The following is a 12,412-nucleotide window of genomic DNA, read 5'->3' as shown; positions in this document are numbered from 1 at the left end:
TGAAAAAACATAATGCTGTCAATAATTCTATTAGCAGACTAAAAATTAACAACTCAACAACTGATAACCCCGATAATATTGCTAAATACTGTTGTTCTTTTTATGAGAATCTGTATCGTTCTAACCTCTGTCAAGCCTCAATTGATTCCTTATTAAATAATTTAATAGTGAAACCGATTTCTAATATCGACCAGAAACGTTGTGAGGAACCAATCACCATTCATGAAATTCTTGATGCTATTGCACATCTCAAAACCAACAAATCCCCTGGCACCGATGGTCTAAGTGCCGAATTCTATAAAAACTTTTCTAATAACCTCGCCCCTTTTTTACTAGAGGTTTTCAATGAAAGCATTAAAAATGTCTCTCTGCCAGCAACTCTTACACAGGGCTTAACCACACTTATACCGAAACCCAACAAAAACCCTTTATTTCTTGATAATTGGCGACCGATTTGTCTTCTTAATACCGACTATAAAATATTAGCCTTGGTGATCGCTAAAAGATTAAAATCAGTCCTTCATTCAATCATTGACGAAACTCAATCAGGATTTATGAAAAATCGGCATATCACGAATAATATAAGACTTGTTCTTGATATTTTAGATTATCCTGATTTTGTTTCTGATAATGGATTTATTTTATTTTTAGACTTCTATAAGGCTTTTGACACTGTAGAACATGGTTTTATATTTCAAAGTTTAGAAAAGTTTGGATTTGGAAAGCTATTTATAACGATTATCAAAACTCTATATCGAAACAACAACAGTTCTATCAAATTAAAGAATGGCTCCTCTCCTAGATTTAACATCAGCAGAGGAATCAGACAGGGGTGTCCTGTCTCCCCCTACCTGTTTCTTTTGGTAGCTCAGCTTCTGGCAGACCATATTAAAACGAGTCCTCTGACAGGGTTAATTGTTGCTGAAAAAGAACTTATCCTAACACAACTGGCTGATGACACTACCCTGTTCTTAAAGGACAAGGATCAAGTTCCATTAGCGATCCAAGTAATAAATGGTTTCTCAAAAGCTTCTGGTCTGCATCTGAATCTCAACAAATGTGAAATTATGGCAGTTAATGATTGCACAGAGACGTCAATTGAAGGCATTCCAGTTAAAAACAAGGTTGTTTATTTGGGCATAACCATTACAAAAGAACAAAAAAATCGTAGCTCCGTAAATTTTGAGCCTTTAATTCTAAAAGCTAAAAAGAAACTTAATCAGTGGTTGGTCAGGGATCTCTCACTACGAGGTCGTATTCTACTTAGTAAGGCTGAAGGCATCTCTAGGCTCACTTATGCTGCTCAGGCTTTAGATCTTGATAAAGGTGCTGAAAAAGAAATTGAAAAATTGCTCTTTAACTTTGTTTGGAGGAATAGAATACATTACATTCGAAAATCTACTTTAATTAACTCGTACGAAAATGGAGGGCTTAACTGTTTATCTTTCTCCACCTTAAATAACACTTTCAAAATAAATTGGATTCGCCAGTTCTTCGCATCTCAAACTTCTATATGGAATACTATTCCCCATCACATTTTTTCAAAACTTGGGGGTTTAACCTTCTTCCTGATGTGTAATTTTGATGTACATAAACTTCCTGTCAATCTCTCTAATTTTCACCGTCAGGCTTTTTTGTCATGGTCACTTATCTACAAACACAACTTTTCGCCTCACCTGTATTTTATTTGGAACAATAAGGACATCCTATACAAGAAAAGATCATTGTTCTTGGATTCTTGGTTCAGACATGACATTACTCTGGTTGATCAACTGTTTGATGACAATGGCACATTATTGAGTTATGAGGGGTTTCTCTCTAAATTTGACCTCCCCATTTCTTCTGGAGAATACGCAAAGGTTTTTGGTGCTATTTCATCTGGGATTTGCATGTTATACAGACAGAGGCCTAGACTTAATTCTTCTTCATCTCCCTCTCTGACTCCCATGGACTCTTTTGTTGGAAAAATATGTCTCACCTCATCTCTACGTAAGAACAATAAGTCAATCAGATCCCTCTTTCAGAAAGAAATGACCACTGTTCCTGCTGTTATATCATATTGGACCCGATTTGTATCTGATGTGTCCTGGAAACGTACTTGGCTGTTACCCAATCACTTTCTCCTCACTAACAAGGTGAAGGAAATATCATTCAAACTCATTCACAGGATTTATCCTGTGAAAGACTACCTAAAAAAGTTTAAACATGATATTCCTGTGAACTGTACTTTTTGTGATTTTCTCCCAGAAACTGTTACACATTTGTTCTGGTTGTGTCCATACTCTAAGATGTTTTGGCTACACTTCTGCAACTATGTGAATTCAAATGTTATGAAAAATTTTCAGCTTCATTGGAAAAACATTTTATTTGGCTTTCAACTGCAAGATAAAATGTTTCCCAAACCTTTCCTTATCAATCTTTTAATTTTGTTAGCCAAATTTCACTTGCATAAATTTAAATTTCTAAAAAAAAAAGCCGGACTTTAAAGTTTTTTTAATAGAAGTTAAGCAATATTTTCATACAATTCAACTCTCTTCTCATCAGAAGGCACAGAAAACTATAGCAATCTGTTCCCAACTAGAAATTCTAGACAACTTAATGATGTAGAACATATATTTACTTGTGGATTACATACACGTATATATGACACTCCCCAGCGCATATGTTTGTATAATTGCTTGTCTTTTCTCCTAACTGTACTTGTTTATTTTGACATACCCCCTGGCATATTTGTTTGTTTGTTTGTTTATATATTGTTGTATGACTTTAATTGAAAAAAAAAAAAAAAAAACCAGCACCAGCGCCGATAAACGACGCAAAAAAATGGATATTGAATTATTTTTTTTATTTAATTGTTATTGGAGGAGGAGAGTCAGTTTACACGGCTTCGGCGGCAGCAAAACCGGCGACGAATTTTTCTCAGGCTGGGAGAGCGCAGTGGAGAGGTAACATTTACCTGCTATTATTTTCACCCACAGGGGCCTGCTAATGATCATAATATACCAGTTATTAAACAAACGCTTGTCAGCAGATTGACGAATATGTTTAAATATAAAATGTTATATTTATTTGTAAGACTTGATATAAGCTTATGTTTGTAACTTTAGTAATTTGAATTGAACAGTTAAATGTGTACAAACCCTGTAAATAACTGACTTAAATCACTACTTTCAGTATCACTAATGTGTTGAGAAGCCAAATAAAACTAATATTGAGAAATAAATCATTATTTGTCTAAATTGTTATCCCCTTACTGCCTGATTTTATTTGTAATTATATAACGAAAAAATAATACAGGAAAAATAAATATAAATATATAACATAAAAAAAAAAAAAAGTTAAATAGTGGATCTAGATTAAGTAAAATAAGTAAAGGCCAGAATTGTTTGGTCACAAATTAGCAACACCAGGCGTTAAGCGGTTAACGTTCACTAGAATTATATCAGCTAAAATGAAATTGCTATCATCTAATCCTGTTGTTCTTAATCTTCATGTCTCTATCCAGACAAGGCCGATGTACCGCTGCATCAACTTAAATGCACAACATCTGCCTGGGAGCCGGTGACATCATGGCCCCATACGATGAAGTGCAGGACGACATGCCAGAGGATGAGGAGGGGGAGAACGTGTTGGAGGCAGTCAGTGGTGCTCCCTGGCGGAACCAGCTGTCTGCCGAGGTGTCTGCCCTGGAGGAGGGTCTACCCGACCACGATTACATTTAGATGGCAAGTATAATCACTTTTTAGCTTTTCTCATGTAAGGGTTATGAAAACAGTTGTAGTAAAGTCATTTTCTGCATCTTCTTAAACATTTTTAGGAACATGGCAGCGGTCAGTTGGGTCAGCCCTGCAAACCCTGATGGACGATGTAGTGAACAGTGGAGAGAGGCATCCCCCACCCCCCAGATGATGTCCCACTCGCAGTGATAAGACTCCAAGGTCATCTGTGTGGCATCCCATCAAGTCCAGCAGCACCACCAGGGACTCCTGCTCAGTCAAAATTGTATATATGTTCTTTAGTAATATTTATTTTATATCTTCTGTAAATAGTTGTAGTAGTTACTTTTAAAATCTAATGTAAATAGTTAAAATGTTTTTGATAGTTTATTGTAAATACTTGTTTCTCTAAAAATAAATTGATGTTGTCACTGAGAAGTTGTTCTAAGTTTACTTAAATTGTGAAGAAGTGATGAAACAGATAATGTAAAAAGGTTGAAAGACTTTAAGAACACAAACAACAATAACTTTTATAAACAATTTAATAGTTTAATTTAACAATAACAGCAACACAGAACCTGAACTTGTAAAAAAAAACACCAAAACAAAATTAACGTCTGTCCACCATCCTCTCCAATAAATCAAATAATCTGTCCATCCTTTCCCGACTCTCTCTTTCTCTTCTCTCCTCCGCCTCCCTCTGCCATCTGATATCCTCCCTGATTAAATCCACCAACTCGTCACTCCTACTTCTCTTCCTCCTTTCCCTCCTCTCTCCTGGCCTCTCATCCTCATTTTCTTCTTCATCTTCCCCCTGATGCTGCTCAGCCTCTGCAGCACCTGGCTCTGGTGTGTCCTCAGGGATGGAGGCAATCAGGACAGGTGGGGCAATAGAGGGCCTCTGTCCTAATACCTCATCCATGAGGACAAACCATGGCCAGGTGGCAGCAGTAGGCTTCCCACTGACCCCCTGCCCTGTCCCTGGATCTTTGCATTCCTAAAGTAAAGAAAAACAATTTGTGTCAACAGATGCAATTTTCTGTAGTGTTTCTTTAAATCTAGAATTAAGGAGTGTTTCATGAACTGGATGGATTCATGAAATTCTACAGAAAAAGACACGACTTTGGAATGTTAACTTGGAGATGACTTTTTAAGCTTACTCAAGTGTAAATTAACCTGAATATAATACATGTAATATGTCATTTCCCAACACATATACACACACACATGTATATAGCCAAACCTGAACATACTTTGTATTTTTTCTTCAAGTTGTCCCACTTTTTTTTGGCCTGTTGTGGCTCAACTTTACCCTCCAGTCCCATTTTTTGAAGGATTGTTCTAAACAAGAGAAATGAGAAAAGATGAACACACAAGGATCACTACTATCACAAATATAAGATTTGAAAAAAAGTGACATCTGGGCATCTTTTGATGTGATCAAAAGATTATATTTGTACGTTGGTGTTTGAACAGGACTTCTTTGAACTTGTGTGACTTTTACATACAAATGCAACATGTATATGGATTTATGCCTCAACTCTTACCTCCATCCAACTGTGGCAGTGTTCTTGGCCCCGGTAAAGAGGTGGTCATTTTGCCCACGGAGTTTAATGAATTCCTCTGTATGCTCCCTGCTCCCTAGAACAAAATTACATGTAAAGCATATTTCTGTTATATCAACAGGCAAAATGACTGTTCTGTATAATTATGCCAGTGTTGTTCTTCAAGTGAATTATACTTTAAACCTTATTATACTGTACTGTAAATTAACTATACGTATTCAAACAAAACGTTTGCAGTATTGACAGCCCAGTACAGCTGGACTAATGTTATTTCTTCAGCTGCATTAAGCTTTGACAGTTCTAATAATTTGTAATAAACTGTATGAGAATAAATTGATCGGATTTGTGAGGGTTACAGCTATCAGCACAGTTACAATAAGATGTAGGTTAAAATAAAAAATTGTGACATTTTTATGAAGGCTTTTAATGTTGCTGAACGTCTCGTATCAACAGATTAGCTCTAAGCTTTAGCTTCAGCTGGTCCTATAAATTCCGGTGGCTCCATTACCATCACGTATTTTAATAATGTTCAGTTAAAAAAATAAAAACAAACTACTTACATTTAAAGCTGTACTCAGCACTACTGCCAGCGCTGCTGCTGCTGCTGCTTTCCATTGTAAGTAAAATTTCTCGCAAAATCAGCCTTTTTACTTCTTCTTCTCCTTCTACAACTACTAAAAAAAAAAAGCGAGCACAGCACCTCGGGAAATCTTATGGCCGGCAAGGCCAGTAAGGATGGTATCGGTGCATCCTCAGAATTCGGGGAAAAGGAGGACGCATTTGAAGGCTGCATTTTAAGCATCCTCAGATTTTTTGCCAAATGGGACAGCCTCCGCGCATCGTTGTGACGTCACTGGCCTTAAAATGCGTCCTTCGAAGGACGCAGCCGCCGAATTGAGACACAGCTATTGACTCGGGCTGCCAGATTGACTCGGGTCCTGCGTCTTCTGATGACGTCACTATACATTGTTGGTTTAACGTTTGCTCAATTGCGCAAAATATTGTAATTGGTCTGGACAACTTACTAAAGTAATTATAGCGGGGTGTAGGTTTTATTTGAGAGCGGGATTGCGGCTTGTAAACGGACAATTTTACGAAGAAAATCGCCATGGTCCCTGCGCCTCCCGATGACGTCACCAGATTCTCCGTGGGCCTTGCGCCTCCCGATGACGTCACTGTATGGCAACACCACTCAAACAAACTACATAGAGCCCGCGGTCTGCATTTGTAACGAATCAATTTTATTAAGTTAATTTAGCGGTTTCTTTTTTCTCAAAAGCTTGAACAAATATTCAAGCCATTTTACAAATAAAAAAAATAACAAATATTTGACAATTGGCTCAATGTTTGGAAGAATATTGTTAACAAAAATGGAAGGGCTAGCCAGACTAATTTATCCAGCATATATCTTAAATGTACCAAATACCACAATAAAAAAATAATCAAATTCATCACAATTTCATCTGGAATAATAAAAAAACTTGTGATCAGAAAGAACAACATCAGTACAAAAAGGAGGAATGAACGTTATTGATTTTACACTGATGAATGCCGTGATAAAATTAAATGTGGCTGCTGACTTTTATTAAAAATGAAATGAGTTTATGGTTTAGTTTCCCTTCACAACTTAAAAAAAAATTGGAGGAATTAAATTTCTCTAAGGTTGTAACTTCTTTGATCCTGCAAAATTACCGATTAAATTGTCAGACTACCACACAAGTATTCCAAAATGATGTTAAAAGTTTTCATGCCTCGACTAATTTACAGGAAAATAACCGTAAATTAACAAAATAAAATTGATTTGTAACAAATGGAGACCGCGGGCGCATAATCTAGTTTGTTTGAGTTGAGTTGCCATAGGTAAGACGTCATCGGGTAGCACCCGAGCCAATCTGGCAGCCCGAGTCAATCTGGTACCTACACCGGCGTCATTGGAAGGACTTTTTTTTTATCCTTGCAACGGAGACTATCTTTCGGACGACATACAGGTAAGAATGCCTCTACATCTAATAAATACTGTTTTTCTTAAAGTAACTAGTGCAGGAGCTATGTTTAAAGTGTCTGCTGCAGGAATACTTTAGAGAATTCTAAGGGTTTGAGAGTATCAGCAGCAATAAAAAAAAGCCGTGGTTGAGGACTAGGCCGAGCCAGCTGCTACCGCCGTCGGCTCGGAGCTTCGGCTCTGCGGCACATTCTGTCGTCTTAAGGGAATCAGAGCTGGACTTACACTATTAGACCTTAGCTGCTTGGGCTGTTTAGTGTATTTCTTTTTCTTTTTTTTCTTTTTTTTTGGCAGTCGGTATTTGACCGAAAGTTAAAAAGGGCTGTGAGTAGACCGCTTTTAACGCGCGTCAATGGTTTTTTTTCTCCCCTCGCTGCGCTCTCTGGACTTTTTTTTCTTTCCCCTCGATGCGGTTCAGTGATTATGGAAAATGGGAGAGAATGGAGTATTAAAGGAATATTAGGGCGAGATGGAGATATAGAGGAAAATATGGTAATTAATAAAGCATTGTTTTTATTTTTACATAACACAAAATTAAAAAATAGAATATAGTAGGTTGAACCATAGAGCTACACAGTCATGTACAGTAGGTGGCGGTATGCACCTATAGGTTGTTTGCAATCCGCCAACAAAAGGAAAGAAGAAGAAGAAGCGGTTCAGTGACCCGGGCGGGCCAGCGAGCGCGCTCACTGTTTCCAAGCCTGATTATTTCATAGGACTTTTTTTTTTTTTCTTTATGCGGGGTTGCTGTTCTTTCACGTTGTTTCTGAAAATGAAGTTGCTTTTTGACTCTCAAATAAGTGACGATGCAGTGTATATAACCAGCTGAAATCCCTCTGCCTTATAATGCACACATTGATGTAGTCACCTCTGTGATGCGATATACTCAAAACAAATCTAGCTTAACTTAACATGGACTTAGATCTGTGATTAACCCCAGAAATGTTTTTCTAACCAAATCATTTGCAGTTGTTAGTTGGAGTTCATCTGCCGTGTTTAACATAGCTGAAAGTTCTTTTTTTTTTTCTAGAAATAATCCATAATGTCTTCAGAAAGAACAAAAAGGAGGAGAATAAAGGTAAAAAGCCAAAGCGGAGCAACATTTGCTTGTGCTTGAAAATAAGTCTATGGCTTTGTTGGCAGATAATTCTGACAACATGGATTCCATGGACACTTATGCTTGTGTTGATGATAAAAAGACGCTGATCTCCTCTTCTCGTGGCAACAACTGTTTTTCTGTTTGGGGAAATGTTGTTATTGTGTAAAACATATTGTCACATTCCGGAACCGTGAAAGTACTGTGTAATTCCTTTGAAAACGCCCAACCGTTTTTCACCTATCCAGTGGACTCCTTGCTTGTTGGAATTCTTTTTGTCTTCAATTTATCTGAACACTTGCAGCTACTACCTGTGTGTTAGTGTTGTTTCCACCCACCACACACCAACAGTCTATGGAAACACTGATGTCTACATTATATGCACTACTGTGCATATAACTGATTGTGTTGTTATATTTTACAGGAAAGTGGTGTTGTCCAGCGAGGAAGAGGATGACAGCCCTACACCTCCACTACCTCCATCCACCCTCGGGTATGTACTGACACCTTCTCTGCCTCCATCCTCTCTCAGCTGTGTGCTGACACTATCCATCCTCACATCCCATCCTGACACAGTGATGCGAGCGAGAGAAACTGATTAGAATGTGTACTTTTCATTTGGCCGGTTTAATTGTCTGATTCAGGTGTCTGTGCTGACATCTCCTTTGCCTCTATCCAACTGGTCTACACTAACACTTTTTTGCTTTTACTGTTCCTTAGGTCAGCCATGTCACCACCCGAATCCCTGCCAACGAGGGACATCCTTTTACGCATCCTCGAACTTCTTGAGGAACTTAAAGAAGACAATCGGGCCACTAGAAGGATGCTACAAGCGCAGCGTGGCAACGGTGGCGACACCCTTTCTTTTATCCCAGATGGTTTCCCCCTAAAGACAGTTAGAGAAGTCGAAGAAATGGAGGAGAAACTGTCTGACCCAAGCTTTAATTCTGACCTGGTATGTATGTATGTAAAGTCTAGGCTAGTGAAATTTCATTCAGTTTTTTTTTTTGGGGGGGGTGGCAGTAAATCTGATTTGAGCTGCAGCAAATCGTCAATAAGTTGAACAGTAATCAATAATTCAGCTTTGGTAAAGCAAAAAATTCCTAATTCTATTATTTCAGCTTCCTAAATAAGAATATTTCGGTCTTCTTCATTTCGGTTCATTCATGGCCATAAACTGAGTATCTCTTTTTGTGGACAGAACAAGGGATTTAAGAAGCATCAACATATTTCAAAATGTTTTAACATTTCATGATTATAGCAACCAATCTATTAATTGTTGAAATAATCAACAATTATACAGTAATCCATACCAGTAGATTAATCAACAATGAAAATAATCTAGATCCCGAGTTTTTCTTTTTGTCAAGTTTACCACCGGTCGTTTGCCACATTTCTCTCCCCTTTCTCCACCCCTTTCCTGTCAGTCTACTGTCAATAAAAGCGAGCCATTAGAAGGTGCAAAAAAAAAAAATTAACTTTGTACTGACTCTGTTCTCCCTTAGATCACAGCAGTGGCAGACATTGGAGGGAGCATTGTGGATGAGGCCACAAGACAGATAGTGGTCTTCATCATGGACCATGACCTGTCAAGGCTGTATAATTTTGTGGGCCGGAATGGCAAGCGGGAATCCGGTCTTTAAAGCTGTTTGAAAAGTTATATTTGGTAAGTGCATAATTAATAACTAATATAGTAACTTTTGTCAAGATAAATTTACACTCATTTATTGGCAATGGTTATTACTGAAATGCCATTTTTGGCTAGAAAGCTTAATTTAATGTAATTGGGATATTAAAGTGATCAGTTTTTGGTGAATATCACTTCAAGATGGTTGACTTTACAATCCTTACTCAGAGTGTTGTTGGCACATGTGAAGTGACTGTAACATATATTTCCTGCAGGAGCTTTAAAGAAGAACAGCCTAACCAGCCAGATGTGGAGAGGGCAGTGTCAAAATGGCTGATTGAATCTAGGGACAGGGGAGGCAATAGACAGCCCAGACAGGTCCGTCCTTCTCCCACTAGATCCACTTCTCGCTCAGCCGAAGAAAATTTGTTATGGGACCTTTTTTTTTTTTTCTGTTCCACTTTTTGTCTTGTATAAAACTTTTATAATCTGTATCATATTGTGTGTATTATGCATCTGTAAAATACATATTATGCTTTTGAAATAATAAAAAACCTTGAACAATGACATGGCATTTTTATTTATATAGTGCATAGAGGCAACTCGCATCAAAGTCTTCACAAGCAGCATTCACAAAAAATAATACATATTACAATAATAACACAAAATGACCCACTCCAAAATTAAATAGCCTGTAATAATAAAGGCTATACAGTGTAGGACATAATTAAGGACCCATAATCAGCCTAGGGTCGAGTGTGGGTCCCATGTGGGTGAAAACTGGGTTGCCCATGTGAAACCCACCCTCAGCCCATGTGGGCTTGCCCATAAGGGACCACCATGAAACCCACTGACAAAACTAGCTGGGGCCCACTCACCAGCCCACATCCAACCCACATGGGCCCCTCATGGGTGTGTTGGCAGAGTATATATATATATATATATATATATATATATATATATATATATATATATATATATATATATATATATATATATATATATATATATATATATATATATATAAATAAATCAGCAGTAATGCTGGCAAGCGGAGAAGGAAGCTCTTCTGTTTCTTCTGCTACTGTAGAAGACGCCATCTTAAAAGCCGACAGGGACCCAGTTTCATCCTATGCTGCCACATTTACCAATGTGCTGGGAGACACACCACACAGCACCATCAAATGGCAAAAGATGGCCTGGAACTGGCTGGCACAGGGGTTATTATTCCAGCCTCCTACAAGACACACAAGCATATTAACATACTGTGTTTAAGAGCTCCTAAACTGATGTTGAGGCATGATACTTTCAGACAGGCGTAGTCTGTAAATTTGTGTCTGAAAAGGTGCAATCTCCGTATTTTGATCTGGGACGCAGCCAATGAGGTAATTTCCAACAGCCGACAGTCAAGGGCAAAACTTTGTGTCTGCAAAGCTGCAAACTCTTAGACGCTGCAGCGCTCCAAACTCCGTATTATGCCTGCTAATGAGCTAATTGCCAACAGCCGAGAGGAGAAGGTCTGCTGCAAACTCTTGTGAGACGCAGCGCTCCAAACTCCGTACTGTGCCTGCTAATGAGCTAATTGTCAACAGCCGACAGGAGAAACGTCTGAAGCGAAGCAGTATGGAAAATTGGTGTTATTAAAACATGATTAAATACTTGAATGTAGCATGAAAAAATTAAAGATGTGAATAAAAAAGTTAAAGGCATAAGGTGAACTGTATTGATTTAAATTGAAAAATCGTTTTTTAAAGCCAAAGGGAAATGAAATATTGGGTGAAAATGTAATTCTCTAAAATTGGCACAGCTTGGATTCGAACTTTCGATCTTCTGCTTCGCAGCCCGGCACCTAACCCACTCGACCAAAACACCAGTGCCGTGCTCAGCCGTGCATTATTGAGAGGTCAACTCTGTTAAGAAGTGTTTTTTGCGAATTTTGTTCCAACTGTAAGTCGAAACGGCATCAAGTACAAAAAGCCCTGATCGCGGCGTCGAGACGAACGTTTCGATATATAGTATGTGGGGGTAGACCCTACGGTTCGGGCTGTATTAACGGTGACGGAATATTAATAAACAATAATAATAAAGAAATCCTTATTGGGTGCATAACATAAGGCCTCCGCCATGCATTTTCAATGCATAGGCGGGCGCCTAACTAGAATCGTTCAACTTCTGAAGAAGTTGAAGAAGGCGCCCGCCTGGTGGTGGGCATGACCGTCAAAGGCAAAGCTTCCGAGTTCCTTGGTCGTAGGCTCTCATCGCTTGGGGATTTTAAAAATCAAACCTTCTGAGTGAAAAGGATTTGTCTTCATCAAAACCTGCCGACCGGGAAAACTTTGCGTCTGCAGAGCTGCAAACTGCGTATTTCGATCTGAGACGCAGCTAATGAGCTAATTGGCGACAGCC

At 38.4% G+C, this 12,412-nt stretch overlaps 1 long non-coding RNA gene across 1 annotated transcript; it reads left to right on the top strand.

Moving 5' to 3' along the window:
• The first annotated feature begins 8,799 nt into the window (after positions 1–8,799).
• On the top strand, positions 8,800–10,573 carry LOC118566978. The gene is made up of 4 exons (XR_004933414.1): positions 8,800–8,872; positions 9,100–9,334; positions 9,885–10,045; positions 10,282–10,573. It is a non-coding gene; the product is annotated as an uncharacterized LOC118566978 (long non-coding RNA).
• Positions 10,574–12,412: the final 1,839 nt, after the last annotated feature.

The sequence above is a fragment of the Fundulus heteroclitus genome, chromosome 19, assembly GCF_011125445.2.
Source record: "Fundulus heteroclitus isolate FHET01 chromosome 19, MU-UCD_Fhet_4.1, whole genome shotgun sequence".
NCBI lineage: Eukaryota > Metazoa > Chordata > Actinopteri > Cyprinodontiformes > Fundulidae > Fundulus > Fundulus heteroclitus.
The sequence above is the reverse complement of the archived record's forward strand: the minus strand, read 5'-3'. Positions and strand labels throughout refer to the sequence as shown.